The sequence below is a fragment of the Mytilus galloprovincialis genome, chromosome 3 (genome assembly GCF_965363235.1).
Source record: "Mytilus galloprovincialis chromosome 3, xbMytGall1.hap1.1, whole genome shotgun sequence".
NCBI lineage: Eukaryota > Metazoa > Mollusca > Bivalvia > Mytilida > Mytilidae > Mytilus > Mytilus galloprovincialis.
Genome location: NC_134840.1, coordinates 68,115,450 through 68,128,259, shown reverse-complemented (window position 1 = coordinate 68,128,259; position 12,810 = coordinate 68,115,450). Strand labels below are relative to the sequence as shown.

The window sequence follows — 12,810 nt, the reverse complement described above, 5'->3', positions numbered from 1 at the left end:
AGTGTAAAAAAATATAACCATATAATGTTAGAAGCATCTAACGGTTCCATTATTATTTTAAAGTAGTAAGTACATGTAAATAATAAGATACCCACACAAAAGATGTGCACTTACTACAATAAACATGATAGTTTAAATTTTATATCATTTTTTTTTATATTTGTATAAATTGTTAACATCGATATTCTTATAGGATAAATCATAAAAAAAAGTGCACTTTGACTCAAGCTTATACTGTAATTACTGTCTAAATTTTCATTATTGCCGACTCCAATTTTGTCTTGTCAATGATGTCAACGCCTTTCAAGAGAAGAACAAATTTTAGATTATTTTTCAAGTTTTGTTTCCAGATATTATAAATATCTTGCGGTGCTTTAGGCGTTTTGTTAAATTTTATTGAATTCCTAATTTTCCATAGTGTCCATTTAAAATATATGATAATTATGTTTAAAAAATTATCATATTTTAGTTCTCCCGTGTTTTTTCCTAACATAATGTCCTTTTCAACAAAAGAATAATTTATTCCTATGTTTGATTTGATTAATATTTCTTGGAGATTTTTAAAAATTAACTGTGATGTACTACAACTAAAAAATAAGTGTTGCAGGGTTTCTATATTACTTTCATTTTGACAAATGTGGCATTTTCCATTTGAAATCTTCATTTTCTTTAATCTTTCTTCAGTATATAAAATATTGTGCATGGATCTCCATTGAAATTCTTTTACTTTATTTTCAATTTTCAAATGTTTTAATCCCGACCACATATTTTCCCAAGGTATATTTGTTCCAAATATTTCCTCCCACTTAATTTGACATTTTGGAGATACATCTTTATTTAAAACCGTATGAATATATTTGAGTTTTAACTTTGATGGTTTGATTGTTTGGTTGTTTAAGTTAATGATCTCAAATTCATTTGATATCTTTAATTTACTAATAGGCAAACATGTTTCACTAGTTCTTTTATGTATCTCTTTTAAAATGACAGAGGAGATTAAGGAACAAAAAAGTCAAAATAATTCGTTTCTATTTTTTGGACCCAGGACTTCAAATCGACACGCCTTAGGTCTCTATCCCCTATTGTTTACCAGTTACACACGCTTATCACTTACCTAAAATTCATTAGGGGAAATAACTGTCAAATGGAGTATTGCTTCCGTAAAAATTGGACAAATGATCATTAGGATATAGCGAGCAATTTGGTAAAATTAATTTGTCGCTTTCTTTTACTGTTAAGGAAGAGATCTAGCCACAAGGAAAATAGTTTTTACCGAGATAACAATTAAAAAATCTTTGACTAAGCAGGGTCAGTCTTATAGCAAAATAACTATTAAATATCATATGCAAAAGATCTAAGCAAAATCTTGCAAAATCACAAAACAGATTTGGCGGAAGAAGAAGTCATAATAATCAGAAAAAATACAACAGTTCTTTCCACTGAAAAGTAGAAAGACGTAAATATCCTTCTTTCAACACCTACTCTAATTCTAATCTAATTTAGGTGTGAACAACATTTCTTATGAATGATAAACAGGAGTCAGTGATAGTTTTAGACTTAGAACATACTCACCCCTTCTCGCCCAATGAAATGTCAATTTTTTCCCCTCTAATTTCCATAGTACATGGTTTTCCATGCACTATGAAATGCTATACATGAATGACTTTTTATTGTCAGTTAATTATGAAAGTGAACTCTCAATAACAGTACTAACGAAGTGTACAATTCCCTGATGCATTTTCCATGGGAAAAGAGCCGACTGATTAAAGATGAAAGAGCAAAGATTAAACAAAACATTTTGAATTTTGTAAATTTTCATGCATTTTCTAACGGTACACATATATAGAATAAACAAAAATAATTTGGGTAAGGATGTAGGCAAAATAATATACCTGACATTTGAGGGATTTTTTTTTCTTTCAAGAAAAAAATGCCAGACTGTTGATATATAAGGTTAAAAGTTTTTTTTTTGGAAAAACACAAATACATGTAAATTTATCAATAAAAAGAAACCACTGTTGAATGGTCTAAATTTAAATATTTAAACAGAGAGTTTTATATTTATAAAAAAGTCAAATTTCAAAAAGGGGATTTATATAAAATTGAGTTGCCTTTTAAAATAAAAAAATCTCAAGATATATCAGTATTAAATTTTGCCTTAAGAAGAAGAAAAACAATTTATCCATTCGGTCCTCACAAACTATGTCCGAGCTTTTGATTCCATTCATTGAAATGATGATTACCTATGTTTACATTTAGTTCATTATAAAAAGTGAACTCTTATTTAGGTTTGAATATTAATTTTGTAAGGTCATTCGAAAGTGTGAATATGTTCTAAATTGGTCAGACAATACTTGGTCATGTTTTATGAAGATTTAAGCCCTCGGCTTCGCCTTGGGCTTAAATCTCCATAAAACATGACCAAGTATTGTCTAACCTATAAACAGAAATGTGAAAAAAAAGAATTAAAATTAATTTACGAGAGTAATAAGGTCGCACAATAACTGGATAGCTGTTGTATATTTTTATATTTAGCATAAACTCACTTTTATATGAATTATGACTTCTGATTACATTTGTAACTATAAAAAACTGAATCATTTTAATTGAATAAATTCATAAATAAAAATACCCTTCTAAACACGAGTGTATGAACTAAAAATTGTACTATTTTAAATTAGAATTGGCAACCTTTAATATTTCAAACAGATCATTTACAATTGCAATTATATGATTCAGTCCATACAAAGCAATCTTTATTTACCTAGTTAGGAATTAATGTTCTCATCAAAATATTTTAAATCTCACAACGTATAATACTTTAGCTATTTGACCAATGATATTTAAAAAAAAAGACAGAACGATTCTAATGTCATCTTTCCCTATTTTTTAATGTAATCATAAGTCTGTTTTAACTGGCAAGAATACCCCTAAAGCGGACAAGCAGTTTATTCTTTAAATTGCTGTCATTGAATATCAAGAAAGTAAAAAAAATCCCGAAATTGATTTGAAACTTTAATACTCAATAGTTTTCCTGGACGATATTCACATCCATTGGGGATTATTAGTGTACGTTCAGTTGCATACATATTACATGCATTTCGGAACAATTGTGAGGATGGCGAATTTCTTCCTTCATTCGAGAACAATCTAATTGATACATAAATCTGTGATTCTACTATGTCAATAACTTCGATGAACCAAAGCAAGTTAAATATCGACCTGTATTTAAATCAAATAGGTTCTCTTCTTCTTCTTCTTCTTCTTCTTCTTCTTCTTCTTCTTCTTCTTCTTCTTCTTTTGGTATACAATAGTCTATCGACATTCGATGTTTACATACTGTTGGCATACGTGGACTAGTCTTTTTACAAAATGTTTACCCCAATTTACACAACATGTATGTTTCTTTCTTGTGTTCAATGTATAAATGTATATATTCAATATTGCGCTATAGTTCCGCTGAGAATACTATAACTGTTATAGTAGTCTCAGAGTTCCGTAACTTTCTATCCAGGCGTATAAACGAATGGTCGACAAGTGCGTACATTTTTTTAAATCAATATTTCTGGCATGTTCCAATCTGTCCTTCACTATTGACATATATATTACATTTTCCCAAATTTACCCTTTCTTCAAATCTTTTTTGTTGGTATTATTTATATTTTTATAAAGAATATTCTTTACACCAGAAATGTTATTTATAAACAAGCGTATGAGTTTAGTAATGACTAGTATATCATATCACTTTCGGACACGCAAGACAGAGATGTATATTATACACCTAATAGTTCAAAACGGAAAGTTATAAGTAATCGGCCGTGTACACTGATCAATACTCTCAGAAGTGAAACGATGCATGAACATGCAAGCCCAACAGAAAATCGCTAGAATACCTGGACGTGTCACCTCACACCCCTCACAATACCTTTGGGAGTAATACCTTTAGCCATGCTGGTGATCAGATGAGGAAAGGTCCGAATTTATTTGAATAAAATTTATTACTTAAAAGAATTATGAACAAATTAGATTTTTTAAAAGAATTATGAACAAAAGACTTATTTATGATTTGAACTTTGACTTTTTAACTAATTCCAATATGAACAGTTTAAAAATAACAGACCATGGTTATTTAAAAAAAATATAAGAACATTTTCCGTATCAAGTTAGTTAGTCGGATAAAACAACCGTACGATTGACAAGATATCGACACACAATTACGACTACACCAGGTTACTGTAGTTTTGGTCTTTTGTGGTCTATAGACATGTCGTGGTTTCTAATCGGAGATGATGACAAAATGGCCGAACGCTGGGAATTGAAACTCTAAATTTAAAATCGATGGTGATCTCTTATCTAGCAGAATAAAGCTTTGGTATCTATGAATTTGAGCATTTTTATACAGAATGGACATAATATCAATTTTTGATTTTTTTGCGAAGTTCCCCTTTAAAGAATCACTTTTCATATAACATGCCTCAATTGGTTCCTATGTGTTATATATTCGAGCATTTAAAAATGAACAACTTTATTAATTTGTCAATAAATCGCTATCCTTATAAATTGGTCTCAGAAATTGCCCTCTGGATAAAGTTTACAAATGTCAAAGTCATTCAAATTTTACCATGATTTTGTTATTTTTGTTGCTTTACAGACTAAAACAATTGAAAGTATCCTTAATTAAAAGAAAATCGGGGAATTCATATTTTATTTGTTACTTCAATATTCCTATATCACCGTGCTCGATTTTCCAAGCTAATTTGAATCGTTATAAGGCTGGCATACATGCTTTTTGGCACTCCTCAATGTCTAAGAAATTGTTGGCATTACCACCACAAACGCCATAAATGAACATTTTACACATTCCCGATCGGTACGAATATCGTGGGAAACATCCCAAACAATCCCCTGGTTTGGTATGGAGCAAGCAGTCTGTAAAGAAAACCACAAGAAAATAATGTTTTTTTTCTACACAGCGAGACCAATAAATTCTTCATAGATGCATACTCGGATTTTAACTCTCGTTTCGTCTGCATCAGACTAAAGAGTGTCACTCGAATAAAAAAAAGTCACAAAGACTTAATAAAGAACGACTTTGAAGGCAGTGAGGACTTTGAAATCCGTAAGGCATTCCAAATACAGATTCGGTTATCTATTCCTTGGATGGAAAATCATTAATTGTTCAATAATGCAAAGGTGTGTTATAAGTTAATTTATAATAATGCCCAAATCAATAACAGCTCATGTCAACATGGAAATGCTGACTAGAATTGTCTTGTACTAAAAAAAATGGCATGCAAGGTCTATTAAAAATTGTATTCAATTATTATAATTTTATTGTACAATTACAAAGCAAGTAACTCTACTGGTTGTGTTTTCGAGTGTATCTAAGTAAAACTCAGCATTATATTCATTGATAGTTTAAAGTCATCAACTTCATTTCCATGGACTCCGAAATAATACCGTTTCTAAATGTTTCCAATTTTGGTAATGACATTATGATTTTTTAGGGTATTGCTTAAATGTATGAAATATTTTGAGGTTACAGGTTGTTATTTTTATATCTTAATTCTTATCGCACATTTTGCAAGTTTTGCACAGTAAGATGGCCTTAAATTTTATTTTGATCGTAATTTGTAAATCTCCTTATTAATATTTCACTTTGTTGTCAACTTTCGATTCCCGTGTTGTTGAATATGTGTTTCAATGTCCCTCTGCTATCTTTCGCCTCTCTTTTTAAAATGTCGGGCTTAATCCTATATTTTTATAGTGGGTTTTTTTGGCAGTTTTTATGTTGAAAAACAAAATAAGCAAGACAAGGAATAGTGTGTCCCCTTTTTAGCTCACCACGCATAAAGGGTCATGTGAGCTACTCGAATTACTTTGCACACGTCTGTTAAATTTAGCAATATTGTGGCACTGTTGTTTGACTGTTAGTCCTTTCTTCTTTTTTAGCCATGGCGTTGTCAGGTTTTTGTTTTGGCTTATGAGTTTGAATCTCCCGTTGGTATCTTTTGTCTCTCTTTTAGCAAAAACCTTTTTTTGTATTTACTGGGTTGATGACATACAAACTTATCTATACTGATTATAACACGTCTCATCTCATGGGGCTTTGCCGGAGGTTGTCAATTATTTTAAATTCAAATTAACATGTTAACTTTTATTTCCTTGGATTTTCTAATAAAATTCAGTTGGCTTTCTCCAATTTTCTTCATAATTACTCTATAGACGGAAATGTTGTTACGATTAGTTTTTACACTCTTACTTAGAGGAAAGCATACATATTTCAAATTTGAAGCAAAGTCTGACAAAGAAAAAACTAAAAAGGTTAACTCCCCTAAGATAAATTTGTTATACATTGATTTACCGCTATTATAAAATAAAATAACGCACCAAGAAAAAAAAAGGAGCAAAAAAATATAACAATGTAATCCCCCAAAAATATTTCGGCACTAGCTAGATATATATTGATTTACCACTATTGCCAGTGAATTCGGTGGGGGCTGGAATCGTTGATCCATACACTAATGTTACCAATGTCATACAGAAAATACAGATGGCAATAAACACAGTTTTCATCTTGTAATCTGGAAGTTATAAACAGGATACGAATCAATTAAATAATGATGTAGATTAAAAGGCGGGGTTGATAATTTTGATTTTTAACAATGAAATTTTGAACTTCAACTTAATATTATATGGTTTTTGAAATAGATTTATTTTTATTTATGAAAACTGTACATGATCATCGTTATAAAATAAACAATCTAACAAATCTCACCTTCCTCTGTGTATGTCTTAATTACGGGTACAAGACGACGTTTTTAGCCAGATATAATTATACTGAACGCACTAACGTAAGTGTATCAAGTTCCTATAGTCTAGATCTAAAATCCCATGCTTACCTTATATATTTAACTTTTCGCTTTGACGAGATTTATATGGGAAGTAAACATCTGATTCATATCAGTAATTTGATCCTATAAAATCGACACTGATTACAAATCTGTCTTAAAGTAGTATGTTGCTTTACATGCCGACACTAAGATGGAAAGGTAGTATTCATTTTCAGAAACTATGTTTAGTTTAAACATATTTATTTATAGTGGATAAGGAAACAAGTTATTGCAACTTATATTCATCCCTTTCTACTTTGCGGGTGCGAGTGCTGCCTTGTAGCGGCATTAACCTGCTTTTTTTCGAAATCTACAAGGATGTCTTTTACGTGCAAGGGATAATGCTCTCTCTTAACACGGGTCAGCCATTTATCGTACACTTCCTAAGGACTATTATCATTCCTAAAGACCATACTCGCAAATGATGGGAGACGAAAATTCTGTTCATGCAATTTTCTCTCCGGAACGGTAATAGAACCTTTGTGTGATTAGTCCGATGCGCTAACCACTACACCACGTCTTTCTAAACTATGTTACTCTTTTTCGAAATCTACAATGATGTCTTTTTCGGGCAACATATTGCTCACTTGTAACCATTTATCGTTCCCCTCCGACGGACTATCATCGTTTCTCAAGATCATACTCACAATACTCGCAAATGGTGAGAGCCGGAAATTCAGTCGCTGCAATTTTCTCCCCGGAACGGGCATCGAACCAGGAACCTCTGTGTTCGTAGTCTGATGCGCTAACCACTAAACCACGGCTCTCTAAACTATGTTGCTACTGTGTGTACCCTACTGAACATTATGATTTGACAAAAAATTCAGCATCCACTGAACACATTTTCCCAAGCTCAGAGGTGAATCAGGTATAGAAATATGAAATAATTTTACATACAGGTAAAAATGAATTTTCAATTTTTTCTAATATTATGTATTCATTGCATGATAAAATGCGACACATCGTTATTTAGTTAATAAGGTTTATATAGCTAACAAAAAAAGTAAACGGTCATCATACAGTTATATATATATATTTCTCAATATTATTATGAAAGTACTACAGTTAATTTTGTATGTAAGTTTTTGGTTAGTGTTTAATATTAATGAAAATTATAAAAAGGCTATGTCGAGGAAATACTACAGTTCAACTCAAGCATTATTTCATATAAAAGTCGCACAACGAAAAGTTATTATTTTTAAATAAAAATATTATACATTAAGATTTAAAAAAATCATATTTAGTAAAGATATTGGTCAGCATCTCTTTCGGGATCAATGATCAATCTTTTCTGCACTGTTTACAGAAAAAAGGGAGCTGATCTATTCAAAAATACATAAGTAAGGATTGACTGAGCAGGGTGATATAGGCTAGGAAAGGAAGATCAAACTCAATATCAGGACAAATATTCTATGATTGTTGTATTCATGCCATGATAATTTCCTGGAAGTTCTTGAATCTGCGCTAAAACTCACATTATTTCAGCTAATTATGTACTTAAAAGTTTCTAAAACTTCCTACACTTGAGGTTCTAAATATCCTGTGTTGCTCACATGCAACTTCAACAATTCCCTTTTTTTTTTAGTAAAAATCCTCATGAAAGGGCATTCATTCTATGTTCCTGAGTTAAGTGAATTTTATTCCAAATAACTCAACACTGTATTATGTATAAAGTATGGTATAGGTAAAGTAAAAATAATACAAAGACACATTTTATTTTATTTTTAGCAGTGGTTTTCTTTTAGAATCCTGGGGTGTCATCAGTCTAGTAGCCTAGTGATTTGGTAGTGACATGAAAGAAAAACGCATATAATTTTTAGTGTCACTTGCAGTGACAAAACTTGGGTAATTGTTTGAAGTTCAGGAAATGTCTCACTTATATATAACATTTATTCAGTTTCCAGGTTTGGCTATAAAAACAGTGTGGATCTTTCAATTTACCGGTAAATCATCTCTGCAAAATAATGCCTTTACCAAAATATTGGTCTGAAGCTTCAGTGTATAGACGTTATTTATTGAAATGCATATCTGATGCATTAAAATTGCTAGTTTTATGATATATATAGATTCTTACATTGATACGAGTGGATTATCGGATTTATCAATTATCAATTTTAAAGCGAGGCTCGGACTATATTATATAATTTAACTATCGAGATTGGATAAATCCGATAATCCACGAGAAACTTTGTAAGAATCAAAAAATAAATTTTCTTTTTTTGTTAACCGAAAATCCCCTTCGAGTGTCTTTCACATTCCACGAAGTTGTCAATTTCATTAACACCTGTTAGCATATATTGATTCATTTAGTTAGCTAAAGGTGTTATGACCCTAAAAATCATCCAATGATTTTTTGAGATCACCGGCAACCACACGTTGATTATTTTTTTTTTATACAATGGGTTCGGAAAGGGATAAATTTCCATAGAATTAGAGAAACGCATTTATCCTGTTAAACATAAACAAATTCGTATCAGAGTCGGCTAAGAGAATTATATTGTACTTCTGGGATTTCTGAAATAATACACGATGGTCTTGAAGGATAGATTCTGGATACTGATGTTGTTTATCATCTTAATAACGTGTTATAGTATTCTTTTATTTGTCTTTATGAATATTCCTTTTACTGTTTTAAGTGATATTCATTTGACGCGACTCTGTATCTTATATATACATCCCGTCATTGGGTAATTGTTCTGTGATAATTTTTATATTCTTGTCTTTAATTTTTGCTAATGTGCTTTATCTATATGCCTTTTCGTGTTTCTTTGATACATATGTGTTTGTTTTTATAGTGATTAAGATTATTACACAATGTTGACTGCTGAATCCCTTTTTGGGATATTTTTAGTTTTTTACCTATTATTTCTGTTTGTGTTGTTCATACATCGTCAATACCGTGGAATTGTACGCGACAGTCATACAAGTGAGAGGTTTAGCTTGCTATAAGATCAGGTTCAATCCACCATTTTCTACATCGAAAAAATGCCTTAACCTAGTCAGGAATATGACAGTTGTTGTATATTCGTCTGATGTGTTTGAGCTTTTTGATTAGGGACTTTCCGTTTTGAATTTTCCTCGGAGTTCATTATATATATATGTGTGATTTTTACCTTTAGATACATAACTCGAAACATTTACAGCGGCAAATCATATTTTGTATTAGCATTGTACAGTTCAATTTACAACGAGCTGTGAATGTCGGATTGTATGTGCAAGTCGAGGTATGCAGCATTATCGTGTTGTATTTATGGGATGTAAGTCGTGTTCAGGGACATGTCAGAGATGATCTACATATTTACGAAATGATTGATTTCTTTTGTTAAAAGTATATCGCTTTGGAGGATTGTGATCAGATTATATATACAGCTACTGAAAAGGACTGGTTTGTGGGGGAAAACGATACACAGCGTTAAATGTTATGCAAAGGGCCACGGTAAAGAACCTCGGTACTTTCAGAGATAGTGCATGCGTCACATTATGTTTTACCTTGTCTGTTTAAAAAGCGCCGCTGGTATAACTTATCTGAATGGGTTCCTACAGGTTGTGTGACCTTCTAAAAAACTAGTTTCATCATATTATCAATAAATCGTTGTCATAGTTCCCTAACGAAAGCCATCTCAATATGTGTCATATAGTTATAATTACATAATTGTTTGTTGGAATTATCAATACATGACATTACATTATATGCAAATGGCCACAGTAAAGAACCTCAGTACTTTCAGAGATAGCTGTGGATGGCTCACATTATCTTTTCCCAGAAAAAGGGCCGTTTGTGAAACTTATCTAACTAAAACAAACCCGAAACCGGAGATATTATATTTTCCTGGGATTCCTAGGAACAAATCCAACTCAAAGAGCACACCACATATATATGTTACAGTGAATTTGTTTAATCAGAGATTATGTAGAATTCCTATTTTTTCAGGGAATATGTAGAATCATTAAAATCATTAGTTATTATATATAATCCCTGAAAATGACCAGTGATGTTACATAATTACTGAACATTTTAATAATTATTCTACAGATTCCCTAATATGATTTCAGGGATTATCAATTATTTAAGGATCCTTTTTTTGATAATTTTATTTATAATAAACAAGTTTTCATTTTTTTCTTTCATATTCCTTGCCAGATGAAATAATTTTGCTTTTAAACAATGAGGATGATTTAAAAGATATAAACAACACAGGGTTTCGAGATACAGTTGAATTAATTATATTAACATTCTCTTTATAGAGATAACTTTACATGTATTGTTTGTTTCTTAAAAGCCAGCGACATATGGATATGCATGTTTAATTTGTTAATCCACAGAGCATAGAAAAACAGGAAGAACTAAAGATTGACAAATAGAACAAAAGTTTAGAGGAAGCTGGCATTTGGTGTAATATTCTCATAGCAATTCCATAGAGTAAAAAAGGAAAAGGAAACCCCAAAAAAAACATAATGGCAATTGTTCTGTGCCTGGCCACAAAACATGATATCTTGCTGAAACCAGTTTGGGGTTGCTAATTACCCCCCCTTTTTTTTTTGGGGGGGGGGGGTGGGGGTACCTTCAGATGTTTATGCTGAACACTTTAGTTCTCTTAGGAATGTCGTAAAACCTGATTGGATATGTGAGGGAAAATGTTTTCTAAAGTGGGTATATTGTTGTAAAAACAGATGTGAAGCATATCATTTTAATATATTGTGTCTAAAATTTTAAAAATTTGGGTTATCATTTTGATATATTGTGCTTAACATTTTACTATTAATGTTTATAATGATGTTTTATTGTGATTTTATAAAATCAATTATTTGACTTTTATTCATTTTCTTTATAAATAAAACTATTTCTTCATTTCAGTTATTATGTATAATACCTGACGTTTTTTTTAGTGATTATACATAATCCCTGAAAATTTTAGTGATTATATAGAATCTCTAAACTAGCAAGTGATTTTACATAATCCCTGTAAATTTCAGTGGTTCTTCATAATTAATGATTATACAAATTCACTGTAACATATAGATGATTTTGTTTAATTTTATGTGATTGCAATTTTGTCATAGTTAGGGTACATAATTTGTTGTTAGTTAATCAAGTTATCTTTGTCAAACGCTCTTTCTGACAAACGACAAAATTATTTTACTCTGGTAGTGGTATCAACCATATGTGGGTTCTTAAAATTTCTATAGAACTTCTGGATAAATATAAAACTCTCTCTGTTTCTGTAATTAGTTTTAACATACCTTTTGATTTTTTAACCCTGTATACCACCATTCCCAATGTGAAATTATAATTTTTTTGAAAATACTTTGAACGACAAAATTCTTCCTATGTGACGTTTAAATTTCCTAACGTCAAACACGCGAAGCAATGAATATGGTTTTTAAATTTGATAGAGGCTTTTGTGCTTTTTTGTTAAATATTTGTGTGTTTTTAGATTGTGACACGTTGATGACTGTTGTTCCAAAATTTTGACTACTTTACCTATTATTATGTTTTGTTCACGCATCGTTATAAATATAACGGAATTTGATGCGACTGTCATACAAGTTAGAGGTTTAGTTCTATAAGACTAGTTTCAATCCACCATTTTCTACATTTGAAAATGCCTGTACCAAATCAGGAATATGACAGTTGTTGTTCATTCGTTTGATGTGTTTTATCATTTGATTTTGACATTTGATTAGGGACTTTCCGTTTTGAATTTTCCTCGGAGTTCAGTATTTTTGTGATTTTACTTTTTTCTGTTTACAATTAAACTACATGCAAACTTTCGATCATCATATCATTTGCATAACACTGCTCTTAGGCGAGTGACTTATTTTAACAAGACGCTTAGTTAACGACTTTAATGCACCCACCTAACAAACGGCTGTATTATATATCATTCGAAGGCTAATAATCTGTACTTTCTGTTTT

General features: G+C 31.0%; 1 long non-coding RNA gene across 1 annotated transcript; it reads right to left on the bottom strand.

The window, feature by feature from the left end:
• Window positions 1–4,691: 4,691 nt before the first annotated feature.
• Window positions 4,692–6,936, bottom strand: LOC143068720 (uncharacterized). Its single transcript, XR_012976238.1, has 3 exons — window positions 6,779–6,936; window positions 6,474–6,584; window positions 4,692–4,929 (listed from the first exon to the last, which is right to left on the bottom strand). It is a non-coding gene; the product is annotated as an uncharacterized LOC143068720 (long non-coding RNA).
• Window positions 6,937–12,810: the final 5,874 nt, after the last annotated feature.